This window comes from Cryptomeria japonica, chromosome 3, assembly GCF_030272615.1.
Source record: "Cryptomeria japonica chromosome 3, Sugi_1.0, whole genome shotgun sequence".
Classification (NCBI taxonomy): domain Eukaryota; kingdom Viridiplantae; phylum Streptophyta; class Pinopsida; order Cupressales; family Cupressaceae; genus Cryptomeria; species Cryptomeria japonica.
This window is the reverse complement of record NC_081407.1, coordinates 264,280,237-264,297,545: the sequence shown is the minus strand read 5'-3', so window position 1 is coordinate 264,297,545 and position 17,309 is coordinate 264,280,237.

Below are 17,309 nucleotides of genomic sequence, written 5' to 3'. Positions count from 1 at the left end.
TAAAAAAAATATTTGAAGGAAAGGGTCATAAAAAGTTCAAAAGATTGGGTTGATCTAGACCCATACTTGTGCCTTTTGAGGAAACATTCTTGTGTTTGTGTTTTTGCTTTGTTTTCTTGTCAAAGAAACATCATAAAACTAAAATCCAAAACAAGTACTCATCCAACACAAAAATTTTCAAAAACAAAAGATCGAAAAACTAAGAGAAACAACAAAAGTGTCCAATTATATGACCATTCTTCACATCTTGAGAAAGCAGAATCTTCATCAACACATCAACACATCAACTTGAAGAAAAGGCCATTGAGCTCAAAGGCTCTTATCAAAAGGAGGAAATTATTCTATCTTAATAGACAAATCTTTGTCTCTCATAGAACCTTCCTACGTGGCATGCATCTATATCTTCAAGGAAAATCAAATGAATTTGATCAAGAGTCATTAAACCACAGAGCTTTTATGCAATATCGAGCTTTGAGTTATCACAAGAACAAAGGAGGTAAAATCAATCCTAACTTCTTTCCTGACATTTTCATCACATATAACGTAGCTCGGGAAGAACCACCAACTCCCAAAAGAGAAGAGGAATAATTTTTCCCATATGTGACACAAATCTTTTATTGAAGTTCACATTTCATCCATTATCATATCCATATCTCATCAAATCCACTTCCAACTCTCAAAACATCAAAAGGTTTTTGTCCTAAGTTCTATTTCGATATTGCTCGAATCAAACACAATACATTACTTTTTAGAGTGTCTCTACATCTAGGATAAGCTCATCCTAAGAGACATTTCTACGCAGGTTAAAACTAGTCTATGAGTGCATCCTCTCATTACTAGGTAGTTAAGTCTCTAATACATCTCAAATTTCTCTAAACCTTATCACATCAAACTTTATCAATCAAACACAACAAGCAATTCAAGAAAGAACTTTGGTGGAACCTATCTTTAGTTCTAGAGATTCATATGCGAAACACTTCACCAAACATCAATCTTTCATTTCATCACCAACTCATCATCATTTTCATCAAACTTCAACAAAAACTTATAAACAAAATGGCTCGTACTAGATCAAGATCTAGACAACAAGAAATTGAAGAGGAAGAGAAAGAAAATATCAATGAGTTCCAAGAATCCCTAGAAGGAAATATAAATGATGAAAATTCACGCACTCCTACTCCGGCAGCAATAGAAAGGGCACAACACAACCCTCTCTTTAATCAGCTTTTTGACGAAATACTCAGGAGCAATGCTGATGCTCACTTTTTAAGACTTGCTCAAGAGGGGGCTAAACTACCCTCTGACTTTTATGTTGCACAACTAAGACAAGCATCAGAATGCCAAAGTCGTAATGAGGATGAAAGAGGTCGAGAACACATCAGATATAACCTTCCTCAAGGTAATCCCCCACCTCCTCCAAATGAAATAGACATGTTGTAGCAACAAGTCAAAAATATCGCCCAACAACTTCATAGTGGTGTGACAACTAATCAATTTTCACTCAATGACATTTGTCCCTATCCCTTTGATAGGAACCTTCATATGCCACCTTTTCCACAAGGGTTCGAAACACCCAAGTTTGAAAAATATAGAGGAAAAGGAGATCCTCATGATCATGTTATAGAATTCCATTCAGCTTGCCTCAAAGTGGCATACGAGGATACGTACCTAATGTGCCTTTTTCCCCAAAGCTTGCGAGGAACAACCACATCATAGTTTTCCTGATTACCAGGTGGCATTAGGACATTTGAAGAACTCATCCAGAAATTCCTGGCACATTACTCACACAACATTGAATGTGATATCACCATGGCTGATCTATGTAACACTAAACAAAAACCAGGTGAACTATTTTTAGTCTTTCTACAACGATGGTGTCAAATGTCTAGCAGATGTTCTCTTTAGTTACCTGAACAAGAACTAGTGGAAATATTTATTTCCAACTTAAATAACGAAGTGGAATTTCACCTAGACGTAAAAGACATAGACTCTTTCAATGACATGATCACAAAAGGCTTAAAATGTGAGTGGGCTCTCATCAAAAAAGGGATTATCAAAATATATAATGAACCAAAGGATGGCCCTCACCCACGCTTCAATAGTGACAAGCCTAACTTGTAGAACAAAAACAAAAACGTTGTCAATGACGGGGTTGTGGATGCAAGAACTATCAAAAGTGCACAACCTGTGGTTCGATTTGTAGGACAGAACCCCCCACCCAAGAATAACATAGTCGCTCCTCCAAATCAAGGCCGCACCATATCTCAAGAGGAACCCAGACAAAGTCAACAAAATTTTAAACCAAAATGAACATACACTCCCTTAGGGGAACCCATCAAAACAGTGTTACGTCAGTTGGTTTCTCAAAATCTTGTGACCTTACCCAAAACATCAAATTATGAACCTCAAGTCAAACCTTCATGGTGGAGGGATATTGAACATTGCGATTTCCATCAAGGGAAAGGGCATAAGACAAGCAATTGTCACAGATTGAAAGATCTTATTCAAGATCTTATTGACCAAGGTGAAATCCAAATCGAAGGACATGACCCAAAGACAACAAACAATGATCATCTCATGTTTAAAAATCCACTTCCATCACAAGTTCAAAGGGGTCCTTCCACTTCAAGGAGAAACACAGATACCACCAATTATACGCAAGCCGCGTATAATTACACTGTGAATCACCTATATGGTGCTAGTGAATAGATTGCAACTATAACCATCAAAAATTCCATCTCAACTTGTAACGTTGTTACACGTCGCATCAAGATTACCATTAAAGTAGCTCCACAAGGCACACCTTCCTTCCAAAAGCAGTAAAACCTTGTGGAATAGTTAGATAAAATGCCTGCACTAATATTTATCTTAGAGCTATTGCGACTATCTCCATCCCATAAAACAATCTTGGATCAATCTCTCCAAGAGGCATCAGTCCCTGCAAACCTAAATATAGATCAATTCCAAGCTATGGTTGGAAACCTAAGATCATCACATTGTCTCACTTTCTCTGAAAGTGACAACTCATCCTTCCAGCAACCTCACAATGCCTCACTCCACATTGAAGGGTTTATCAACCAACATAGGATCAAGCGAGTCTTGATCGATAATGGAGTAGGCCTGAATATCTGTATGCTGCAATTAGTCATAGCTTTGGGATATACAATTGAATCAGTGGATCCCTGCAAGAAGATAATAATCAAAGCCTATGATGATGTAGAGCATTCATCCAAAGGAGCTATGGTGCTACCAATCCGAGTGGGCCCTATGGTGAAACACATCATTTGTCAAGTTCTGGACCTTCCTCTACCATACAATTTGTTGTTAGGAAGACCTTGGATACGCGCCATGCAAGTCGTTCCATCCACCTACCATCAGTGTATCAAGTTCCCGTATAATGGTGTATAAATCACAATCCTGGGCGATGCAAACCCCTTTGCATATTGTCATAATATAAGTCATCAACCAGAGATTACCATTCCCAATAATAGAGAAGCCATCTCATCCACATCATACATAAATCTAGCCTCTCTTTCTAGTTCAAACACCACTATACGCAAGCAAGAGAAGCTCAAGATGAAAATAGCAGAGGAAGGTCCTAGGGAGTACAATTTGAGCCAACTCTTTTGTGTTGGACAAATGCCTACTTCTCCTAGAATTCATGGTAAACCTCAACGGTTACTTCAAACGCCAGTGATCAAGCCAACATGCACTTTGATGCCGTTCATCCTTGGAAAGAGTCAAGAAGAAGAAACCAGAGATGAGGACTTAGTAGAATGGATCTATAAAGACCCAATCACCACAGACATCCCACAAGCTAAGCTTCCCACAAATCAGTATGGCAAAGGCCTTCTCATTATGCAAAGAATGGGTTATGATGGTCAGAGTGCTTTGGGACCTTGCAAGCAAGGAAGACATGAACCGCTGCAGCCGGAATTAAAGTCCAAAGATAACACATGATTAGACTTTCAAAAGGAGATCCTTCCTAAGCTTACATTCAAAGGAAAACCCAACAAACCACTATATCAACCTATTACAAAGAGGTCACCTTTGGTTATATCAGCAACACCACGCACCATTACAACTACCCCATTGAGGCTAAAAATCATAGCAAAACTATCCACAACACCAATCATCCCACCAATCAAACCAGTAACCCCATCAGCAATAGCAAAATCATCAATAGCACCATTAGCAGCAGCAACTGTATCAAAACCCACAACAGTATCTATGAAACCAATAGTTCCAATAGAAGCAACAGAGTCAACACTACCAATACTCCACGTATCAGATTCATTGATCCCCATAATCCTTCCTGCAGCACCAATCATTTCATTTACAAAACCGATCACACCTGCATTGTTTAACTCAAAGGACATCCCAGTATAGTATAGTAATTGGATACTGGAAAGTGACTCAGAGACTGACTCACATGAGTAGGAATTTAATTTCATCTAGCTTAATACTTAAGATGAGGAAGACACATCACTACCTCCACCTTGCAAAGACATCCCTGTTTACGGAGAAGCACATATAAAGACCTCTTGGGTTCCTAAGCTAGAAACATCTTCCACAAACCCTAAGTCACATCCTATGCCTGTTTCTTATAGGGAGAGTACCATCAATGACCTTCACCACAACATCTTAACCCTCACTGACACATCTAATGAACTTAACCTAATCGATGAGGTAATGCCCATTATCCATCCTGAACTCATCGAATGGAACCAACCTAATCCCCAATGTCATGACCTTTTCCAAAATGATGAGGTGATCATGGACTTTTTGGAACTACGGGATAACATACCAAGCAGGGATCACAAAGCTAGATTTGCAGCGCAGCATACTTTGGGGCAGATGCCAAACCTTTTAGCTGTAAAAATATAACAATAAAACATGGATCTTTCAGTGAAAACCACACTATGGCGTTGTTTGATCCCACAAAAGTAAAAAGAAAGAGTGTATCCAATGGTGAAAACCTCTTAGAGGTGCCTGAGGATGAAAGGTTTGACATCCTTCCTTCTAGTACACAACAGGAATGATCAATAATTCTCATCAAAGAGACAAAAGAATACAACGTGGGGACTCCTGAAACTCCTCACCACATACATCTGGCATCTCTTTTAACTCCAAAGGAACAACCTAAGTTTGTAGAGTTCTTCCAGAAGCGTCAGATCAACTCCACATGGTCATACACAGACATGCCTGGGCTTGATCCTAATTTAGTCATGCATCACCTCTCCATAGTAGAAGGAGCCAAACCTGTCAAGCAAACGTTTCGCAAGATGCATCCTCAGATTGTAGTACTAGTCAAAGAAGAACTTAAGAAACTCCTAGATGTTGATTTTGTTAGACCAATTGATTATGCAGATTGGATATCCAATATTCTGCCTATCGGCAAACCAAATGGGGGCATCTGTATCTGTATTAACTTTAGAGATCTGAACAAAGCATGTCCTGAAGATGACTTCCCCCTACCAAACATCGACATAATAGTGGACCTAACAATAGGGCATGGCATGCTTTCTCTCATGGATGGCTTTTCAGGGTACAACCAAATAAAGATCACACCTACAGATCAACATAAGACGACCTTCACATGTCCATGGGGCACATACTGCTGGAATGTCATGCCTTTTGGTCTAAAGAATGCAAGAGCGACCTATCAAAGAGAAATGACCACCATCTTTCATGACATGATGCATACCATAATGGAAGATTATGTTGACGACTTATTGGAAAAATCACTAACAAGAGAAGGTCATCTAGAAATATTAGAGAAAATCTTTGATAGACTGGAACAATATCATGTTCGTCTCAACCCAAAGAAATTTGTCTTTGGAGTAACCTCATTGAAACTTCTAGGATACATTGTCTCAAGTGAAGGTATTGAGGTTGATCCTGCAAAGGTCAAAGAAATCATGGACATACCACCACCAAAGAACATCAGTCAGCTAAAGACATTACAAGGATGACTAAAATCCATCTGAAGATTCATTGCACAACTGGTAGATAAGTGTCACCCATTTACACACCTGTTACACAAGAACATCTGCTTTCAATGGGATACTAGATGCCAACAAGCATTCCAGATGCTTAAAGACTATCTCATGAATACACCATTGTTGATCCCACCAGATCCGAGTAAGCCTCTACTACTCTATATATCAGCAAAAAATACAACATTGGGTGTACTATTGGCACAACACAATGCAAAAGGGAAAGAGTGTTATGTTTACTACATCTCTCGCACATTGGTTGGCTATGAACTCAATTACACATATATTGAGTGAGCTTGCCTAGCAGTAATCTTGGCAGCCACTAAAATGAGGCACTATCTATTTACACATAAAGTACAATTAATTGCAAAGATCGATCCACTCAAATACTTACTCAGCAAAGCAGCATTGACTGGCCAAATGGGTGATGATTCTAAGTGAATTTGACATTGAGTATGTGGACCGTAAAGCTATCAAAGGACAAGTTATTGCAGATCAGTTGGCCGATGCACCACTCATAGGTGATCATCCTCTCATTTCCAATTTTCCAGATGAAGAGATATTCATGATCACAACAACACAACCATGGAAACTATACTTTGATGGTTCATACACTAGGCATGGCTCGAGGGCAGGCATTCTGTTTATCACACCTCAAGGTGACAACATCCCGAAGTCTTACAGGCTCACATTTCTATGCACTAACAACATAGCTGAATATGAGGCCTTGATCACAGGACTCAGGCTATCCATACAATGGAAGTTACAAGAACTACAAGTATATGGCGACTCCCAATTGGTCATTCGACAAGAAACTGATGAATATCAGACCAAGGGTGACAAACTCATACCATACAAGCAAATGGTGGACAGTCTAAACGCATCATTTACAACTATCACCTTTGAGCAGATACCAAGAGATCAAAGTCGAGCTGCTGACGCTATGGCTACTATTGCATCTCTCCTAGATCTCCCAAAAAATTCAACACGCTATGAGTTCTTGGTCGAACAGCTTTGGATTGCTTCTTATGATATCCCTGAATCTGAGATGATATGTTGCCTTGTTGGTTCTGAATTCCCATGGTACGGTGAGTTCTACACCTACCTTCGCAATCACACCCTTCCTCCTAACCAATCGAATAACCAACATAAAACCTTCATTCGCCAAACTGCTCGATATATCATTATTGCTGAAACCCTATACCGACGCAGTCTTGATGGTACTCTCCTTCAATGTCTAGAACAAGATGAGATAAGAAAGGCCTTGGAAGAGGTACATGAAGGAATTTGTGGGACTCACTCAAGTGGCCCGTCACTAGCCAAGAAGATCATATGAGCTGGATACTATTGGCCATCCATGGAAAAAGACTCCTAGTACTTTGTCAAAAATGCAAGAAATGCCAAGTTCATGGAGACCTAATACATGCACCTGCACAAGAATTGCAACCAATCACAACACCATGGCCCTTTTGTCAATGGGGACTTGACCTTGTGGGTAAAATCCATCCATCTTCATCCAACAGCCACAAATTCATTATTACCACCACCGAATACTTCACAAAGTGGATCGAAGTTGTTCCACTTACCCAAGTCACTACCAAGCAGATCGCCTCATTCATCCTCAATTACATCATTTTCCGGTATGGTGTACCCATGTCCATCATCATACATAACGGTCTTCCATTCAAGAATCAAGATGTCCATGAACTCTATGAGAAGTTTCACATCCAACACCGCTTTTCCACTCCGTATTACCCACAAGGCAATGGTCAGGCCGAACCATCAAATAAGAATATATTGAGAATCCTCAAGAAGACAGTCAATGATGTCGGTCATGATTGGCATGTTCAATTAAATCCAGCACTATGGGCATATCGAACTAGCATTCTAACCCCTACAGGTGCAACTCCCCACTCACTAGTCTATGGTGCAGAAGCTATCTTACCTATGGAGGTTGAGATACCATCTCTATGGGTTTCCTTGCACAATCTCATCGATGATGAAGCATACAGAGTATCATGTCTCCAAGATTTAGAGCTACTTGATGAGAAACAACAAGTTGCATACAATCACCTCAAGGCCTATCAGCAACACATGAGCAAAAGCTATAATCATTGGGTTAGACCTCATACATTTGAGGTAGGTGATCTTGTTCTTTGAGAAAATCCTCATAACCAACCCAACCGAGAACATCAGGGAAAGTTTGAATCAAATTGGCTGGTTCCATATGTTATCACTGTTGTATTTGGGTTTGGGGCATATCAATTAGCTACTTCAGAAGGAGAACCACTAGTAGATCCAATCAACAACATGCACCTCAAATGGTTTTATACATAAGCTGCACAGAGCATCGGGCTCCCCATTCATACTGACAAAAAATACCAAAAACATTCAAATAAATGACCTAAAGAAAATACAAAAACATCAAAATAGTAAAAAAAAATCATGCATCCAAATGGTGAACAACCACTCTGGTGGCACCTTGGGTAAGTGCGATGGTGAAAACCTAGCAAACAGGTGCCACTTGTAAAGGATATGGCTCCATTGTCTTTCAGACTTGTTGCGATCATGTTCATTGCATTCACTCATCCATCTGTCCAAACCATGGCTCGTTATTAATCTGCCATTAAGGATAGTACTTCATGCATCTTGCATCCTGCTTTTTCATAGTCATATCTAAACTAGGGGCAATGCCCTTAATCTAGTTGATGGAAGTGGATTCTACATTATTTTCTAATTCATTGAGTTCTTCATTCAAAACTATCTCACAAAATCCAAAAACATTCAAAACAATCACAAAAACTCCAAAAACATTCAAAACAATCATCCAAATACCAAAAACATTGAAAAACTATCTCACAAAAGCCAAAAACATCAGAAAACATCAAAAATCAATAAAAAACATGGCAATGCCCTGTACATACATTTTTCAAAGCAGATACCAACCAAACATTGTGAAATACTCCAACGATGACCTCTTATCACATCAAAATCAACAAATTAACCATTGACCCACAAACTGTCTTAACAAGGATGCATCCTTCCTTACCAAAACAAAGACAAGATGACATTTTCTTTGACAAGAAAATTTTGTTTAAGCTATCAAATACTTGGTTGATTTATAGGTTATTCATTCATTTATATAAATCAAGTTCCTACGCTACTCTAGGATATCCACAAGTGATTAGAGTGGCTGGGACGGTTCCAAAGCATTGTTTGTAAGTCTTCTGTGAATTATTCTGGTGAAGTTCTGAGGCATGTACTAATGGTGTCTACGTGGTAAGTTCACTAAGTTACGTGATCATATGCCAAATACAGTCATAGATCACTATAGCTTGCTGACTACAGTGTATACCTCGACCATATGAGCATGAACCATTATCGCGGGTCCATATTCTTTATTCTTTATATATGTTTTTTGCTTATAGGTACAATGCTCCATCTTTGGTTCCTACTGCCTCATCCACGCTCGATAATGAAAATGGTGTAATTTGCATTTGGATAGATATTTAAATAAATATTAATTTATTTAAATGTGAATGTGAATTTTGGATTTTATTTAAATAAATATTAATTTATTTACATGAGAAAAAGGAAGATAAAGCATTAAATGCTTGAAGACTTTGAGGGAAACCATTAAAGGCTTGAGAAGACTCTAGAAGGAAGCCATTAAGTTTGATGACTTTAAGGGAAATCATTAAAGGCTTAAGAAGACTCTAGAAGGAAGCCATTGAGTTTGAAGACTTTAAGGGAAACCATTAAAGGCTTGAGAAGACTCTAGAAGGAAGCCATTAAGTTTGAAGACTTTAAGAGAAACCATTAAAGGTTTCAAGTGGGTGAGGATAAATAGGATTTTAAATAAATAATTTATTTATTTAAAATAGTTGTGCAACTTTCATTTGTAGGAAAATGCAAGTGGGTGGAAGATAAAGGTGATTTAAATAAATGTTAATTTATTTAAATGTGAGAGAAGATTTAATTAAACAAATATGATTTATTTATTTAATTAATGGTCTGAATTTGGTTAAGTGAATTGAATCAAATAAATTAAATAATTTATTTAATTAATAGGAGAAGAGGGTTAAGATGAATTAATTAAATATTAATTTAATTAATTATTGATTGATGGTAAAATAATCAAATAAATACTAAAAATTCATTTACTTAAGTGGACAGATTTATGTGACTACAAAAAGAAATCCATCTGGGTTATAGGTATGAAATCTGAGGGTACCTTTAGCCTGTTCAATATATCCAATGTTCGTTGTCTAGATTTTGTAATTGGTGGCACATATTTATATCCCAAGCCTTGATTCTTTGGGTTTTCATTTGGATAGGTTCTAATATTCCTTGCTTTTGTAGCCCTAATCCTATGGTGCCATCATATCCATGTTTTTGTAATATCTTGAAGTCGTTTCCATATTGATGTAGAGGTATCCTGGGTACTACCATGTCATCCTCCTCTCTCTATATCTAGTGATTAATATATTCATTTAAAGATTCTTCTTGTAGATCTCCCCATCTAATGAAGGAACAAGAATGTGAATATTTTACTATTTATTTGCCTTTATCTTGCTTCATTGTTGTGTTCTAGGGCTTCCCAATGGACCTTGGGGAAAATGATGATTGTTTGCCATCTGATGTGCTTGAAATGGAATATTCTCCACAACCAACTTCTTTAATATGCAAAGAAGATGTAGTTGGTGTATTTTTCTCTATTTCTTTAATTGATAATGTTTCCATTTGTAGGTGAATATGAGCTTCTTGATTGTTTGGTACTTGATTGTTTGAGCTTTCCTTTAAATGATTACAATGTTGGAAAGGGTTCAGGTCACCATGGACAGTGATCTCTATACCATTATATGGGAACTTTACACATTGGTGAAAATTTGATGGTACCGCTTGCATTGTATGTATCCATGGGCGAACTAACAACATATTGTACCCCAGTTCTCTATCTATTACTTGGAAGGCGATATTTGTTGTAGCTGATTCCACTTGTACTGGTAAAGTCACCATACCTTTGGAAGGGCGTTCCTCATCGTCATAGGCTTTTATATTGATTCTCTTAGTAGAGTCAATATATAGTGTTCAAAATATCCCAGAGCTTTGGTCAAATGTAGAGTACAAATGTTGAGTCCCGCACCACCATCTATTAGTACTCTTCGAACCTTTTTTCGATCAATGAAAGCTTCTAAGTGCAACGGATCATTATGCATGAGTCGGTTTGCGGCAACATCATGTTCATTGAATGTGACCTTTGAGGCTGACAAGTTTCCCACCATCGATTGAAATGTGTTCTCATCAATGTCCCTAGCAACAACCGAATATTGTAAGGCTTTATCTAGGACTTCTTTATGGGCTGGTGATATGCGCAACAACTCAAATAATGAAATTTGGGTTGGAGTTCTCTTCAATTGATCCACCATATTATAGTTGCTAGTTATTGAAGGCTGGTATGGTGGTACTCCTTGTAATGTTACTTTCAATCTTCTTGTAATGACGACACAATCTCTACTTCTAGGATTCATTATGATTGTATCTACCATTTCATGTCCTTCACTTAGTGTGTTACTTGCATAGTCAAATGCTACATTGGTATAATTGGTAGTATTGTCTTGTGTATTAGAACTGGAAGCCTTTCCCTTGTCATGTTTGACAAAATGATCTTTGAAAATGGTATGATTTATATTTGGTTCTTTATTATCCTTTGTAATCTCACCTTGATCTATGAGATCTTGGATGAGGTTCTTCAATTTGTAGCAGGTTGTTGTCTTGTGACCCTTATTACAATGATATTCACAGAAGTCATTGTCATTCCACCAAGAAGGCTTAAATGGACCTAGTTCATATGGCCTACCTTTTGGTAAAGTTATAGCATTGCTCTGTATCAACTTCTTTAGTGCTGATTCAATGGGTTCTCCAAGGGTGTGAAGTTCCTTGGAGGCCTTGGATTATTTGACTGTAGCGCATTGGTGTCATTTGTTTGAGACTGGTTCTTATCAGTTGGCCCTTATAAAGATATTACTGGTTGAGCTCTGTTTACAATACATGTGTCAACAACTTGGTCGTTTGTGTCATTTTTGTTTCTAGACCAAAATTTTTGTCTTTCATTGCTTGTGCTGGTGGTTGGTCCACTATCCTTTTGGTTTTTCAATATCCCTTGTTCTAATAGGCCTTTCTCACATTTGATGCCTTTTTCTGTAATGTCTTTGAAATTATTCAGGCATTGCATTTGTAATGGATATTTAATCAAAGGCACAAGATTTTCATTAAAGATGTTTACTTGTTCCACTTCAGGGATGTGACTAAGGCATCTATGATATAGGCCTCTCCGTCTTTGTAAGAATGCAGAGAAAGTCTCACCTTATTTTTGTTTCATTGCACATAAATCCATTAATGTGATTGGATTTTCTATGTTGAAGGCAACGTTGGATATAAACAACTCTGCTAATTCTCCCCATGAAGTAATATTTGGTGAAAGGTGCGACAACCATTCTAGTGCTATCCCTCCCAGGCTCTTTGAAAATAGTCTCATCAAGTATGTATCATTGTGAGCTACTTCGATGCATGCCATGAAGAATTCTCTTATATGATCTTGAGGATCTCCTTTCCCTCTATATTTGTCAAATTTTGGCATTTCAAAATGTGGGGGAAAAGGTAGCACTTATTAATTTCTATCAAAAGGATAAGGACAGTGATCTTCCATGGTATAGCTCTTTTTATCATTCCCCGCTTGTATACTAGTCATTTGCTTTTGCAAGTTCTCCATTTGTTGAGTCAGAAGTTCTATTTGGGTTATTGGTGTGTTGACTTGATGAATGTTGCCTACAAAAGGAATGGTATTTGAGTACCTTTGGGCCTATTGAAATGTTGACAAACTAGGTAACTATGTCCCATAAGTCCCAGCAGGCGGTGTGAAGTACGTAAATTGCGGAGTAGCATTTGGTTGAGCCAAGATTGTTATCCCTGGATTCACATTCTGACTATTGTAGGAGGAACCAACTAAGACTACTGGTTCAAATATATTTGCCAAGGTAGTGGTGTGATTTATTAGAGCTTGTAGCATCATATTTGGTGTTGCCCATGTTATAAGATTGGCACTTGGTGGTGTCACTATTGATTGTATTAAGGTTGTAGCCACATTTGGTTTTGCCCATGTTGTAAGTTTGGCACTTAGTGGTGTCACTATTGATTGTATTGAGGTTGTAGCCATATTTAAATTTTGAGACATACCTTGTGTTGTTGTAGCAATTTTTGCTTGTGTCTGCAGTGTAATGAGTATTTGAGGTATATTCTGGCTTAATGTCATACCTTGTGGCAGTATTGTTGAAATATCTACCCCTGACGGTAGTTTGGCCCCATTTTGTACTAAGAGAGAGACATAACTATCTCTGTCACTATTAATGAGAGCTTTGAGGATCATTAATGTTGAGGGGTCTTGGTGGGTTGCTTCGAGCTCTTCCTTTGTAAAATTATGTTGTATTTCATCGAGGGAAGGGATCTTGTTTGGGTTTGTTGACATTGTTGCGGGTGTGTAACTCTATGTTTTTTGTTGTGTGGATAGATCCATATTCCATGTTGCACTGATCAAGGGGTCATTGTTAGGATCCATTTGAGTTTCTGCCTTCTGAGCACGTGTTAATGGCATGAATATTGCTTTGAAGTGATCTTGAATCTCTAAGATGAGTATGAAAGACTTTGTTAAATGCAACTAAATATTTTTCTATGACACCCTAAAATGCAAACAACGTGATCTATGATGATGACTTGCTATCTAGGATTTTGAAATTCAGACACAAGATTTTCAGCGTATTGCCTGAAAGCTTCAAATTCTGCCTCTTCTTTAATTTGGTTTTCTAGGTCTATGTCTATCTATACTGTATTTTGAACTTCTTCATCTATGATGGCCTTGACTATGTCATATTGGTTTTTGATCATTTATTAATTCTTCATCAAGGGTATTTAAATCATCAATTATTTCTAATTGAGTGGTTTTTGCCCCAAGATTTGGTTATTCAAATGGGAATTGATCATTTCCTTTTAGACCCATGCGTTTGAAAATTACTATGCAGACTCTAAGAATGAATGAAAGATACCTAAGATGATGGACAATTTTTTATTTTTCTAACACGGTTTGAGGAATGTTGCTATGGTTTTCTCTACCAATTGTCTAATGGCTTCTTTTTTAGCTGCTCTTTGTATCTTTTTCCTTAGTTTCTCATAAAGGTGAATAGACTTTCAGATTTCATCATCTATGACAACCTCAACTGTGTCATATTGGGCATGATTGACTCTTAACTCCCAAGCAAGGTTATCAAAACCATCAATTATTTATAATTGGTCAGTGTTATGTCCAAGATTTGGTTTTTCAAATGGGAATTCTCCATCTGCTCTAATACCCATGGACTTAGGTATGATTCCTATAATTTGACATGGCACTAATCTTAAGCTGAAATGACTTGTGTGCGGACTTTGTGAGATGACTCTAATGGGACTTCTACATGAATTGCATACCTAGAACCTATGATCACTTGAAAGTAACATTTTCATCATCTTTGAATTTGTGCATAAAGGTTTGGTTTCGACGTTGGTTTTGTTCTTGGCACTTGTTTTTCTTGTTTAATTTATTGACTTTGTTTTGATTTGAATCTTGCAATGTTTTGGAATTTATTGAAGTATAGCAAAGAACACAACAATCAGATCAAAAAAGAATAAAACCATGAATATAGAAATTGTTTAGGAAAGTTTTTCAAATTTCCATGAATGTTGGAATCTTTTTCAAGACCCCATTTTGTTTTCATTGTATCTGGGCAATTCGATATCAGACAGACTCTCCTAATGACAAAAGGTCACAAGTATTATCACAACCCACATATTGATACTCTGTCAGCTCATACAGTCATGTCACACCCTAAGGTGCACTTATTTTTTTGCCCTTTTTCCATAAATTAGACCAAAGAAGATTGCTCCTCAATTTGTTTGTTATCCTAGGAGATTTATGGTGAGTGTCTTGGGGGATGATTCTTCCCCACCCTTACACTATGATAAAACAAGTGTCTGGTTCTTGACTTAGCCTGGCTTCTAATTTCTAAGGTGTTTAGACAGGGTTCCGTTCGAGTGGTCACAATCAGCAACTTTTTACACTCCTTTGAGGGAGGTGTCCAAGTCTATAGAGGTTACGCTCTACAGCTTTTAACGCACCGTATAGGCACTGAGGGAGGCATAACACCATTGTAACAACATGTAACACTTGTTGCACATGATTTTCATCACATATGCATTTGATTATAGTGGCTTGGATTACTTGGCTTTAGTCGTTAGTCACTTAGGTCGTTCCCCTCTCACCGACCTTAATGGTGCCCTAAGGGCAACTTGGGAGGGCAGGTCTTCTAAAGGATTTAATTGCATAAAATAAAGAGAAACATTAAAAAAGAGAGTCGGGTTTTCTGATCACCCATTGAAGGGGAGAGCATAATACCTATCCCTTAGAAGGCACACAAGACAAGGTTATTTTCATCCTTTCAGTGCAATGATTTTCTATTCTAAGTGGAGATGTTGCTCCACATAGACATGGTGATCATTTTAACTAGCATAGCAATGATGAAAGTTATTTTTGTTCTTTATTACAACACCAAAAAGAAGTGTTTCTAAGCTACCCTTGCAGAAAATAATTATGCTAGACAACACATGGTGGGCTATCCAACGTAATTTGTAGGTTACAGAGTTTTGTCTTTTGACAGACAGAGAGGTATTTTGGTAAAAACCAGAACTGTAATAAAACAGAAAACAGAAAAAACTAAACCTATCAAATGCAACTAACCTACTAATCAAATGTGAATTGATATCATATCAAATGCGACATGATGAACCATCAATTGCGACATGATGACTCATCAATTGTGATATGATGTGATAGCAATTGCGACTTCTGAATTTTTTTTTCACACTTTTAACAGAAAAACAAAAGGAAAAGATAGAGGATAGAATAGTTATTCTGCAATGATGGTGTTCCACACTACGCGAACCAACACATCGATTTCGTCAAATAACTTACACTTGGTTAGAAAGTGATGGATGGTTATGTGATACTGAATGATCTCCTCTCTTTCTTCGATTTCACGAAGCTCCTTTTCAGCCTTTAGAAGTTTTTGATAAGTTTTTGTAAGAATGTAAAGAAAGTCTCACCTTCTTTTTGTTTCATTGCACATATATCCATTAATGTGATTGGATTTTTTATGTTGAAGGCAACATTGGATATAAACAACTCTACTAATTCTCCCCATGAAGTAATTTTTGGAGAAAGGTGCGAAATCCATTCTAGTGCTATCCCTCCTAGGCTCTTTGAAAATAGTCTCATCAAGTATGTATCATTGTGAGCTACTTCGATGCATGCCATGAAGAATTCTCTTATATGATCTTGAGGATCTCCTTTCCCTCTATATTTGTCAAATTTTGGAATTTCAAAATGTGGGGGAAAAGGTAGCATGTATTAATTTCTATCAAAAGGATAAGGACATCGAGCTTTCATGGTATAGCTCTTTTTATCATTCCCCGCTTGTATACTGGTCATTTGCTTTTGTAGGTTCTCCATTTGTTGAGTCAGAAGTTCTATTTGGATTATTGGTGTGCTGACTTGATGAATGTTGCCTACAAAAGGAATGGTATTTGAGTACCTTTGGGCTTGTTGAAATGTTGATAAACCAGGTAACTATGTCCAATAAGTCCCAGCAGGCGGTGTGAAGTATGCAAATTGCGGAGTAGCATTTGGCTGAGTCAAGATTGTTATCCCTGGATTCACATTCTAACTATTGTAGGAGGAACCAACTGAGACTGTTGGTTGAGTTATATTTGCCAGGGTAGTGGTGTGATTTATTAGAGCTTGTAGCATCATATTTGGTGTTGCCCATGTTATAAGATTGGCACTTGGTGGTGTCACTATTGATTGTATTGAGGTTGTAGCCACATTTGGTTTTGCCCATGTTGTAAGTTTGGCACTTGGTGGTGTCACTTTTTATTGTATTGAGGTTGTATCCATATTTGCATTTTGAGACATACCTTGTGTTGTAGCAATTTTTGCTTGTGTCTACAGTGTAACGAGTATTTGAGGTATATTCTGGCTTAATGTAATACCTTGTGCTAGTATTGTTGAAATATCTACCCCTGACGGTAGTTTGGCCCCATTTTGTACTAAGAGAGAGACATACCTATCTCTGTCACTATTAATAAGAGCTTTTAGGATCATTAATGTTGCGAGGTCTTGTTGGGCTACTTTGTGCTCTTCCTTTGTAAAATTATGTTGTATTTCAT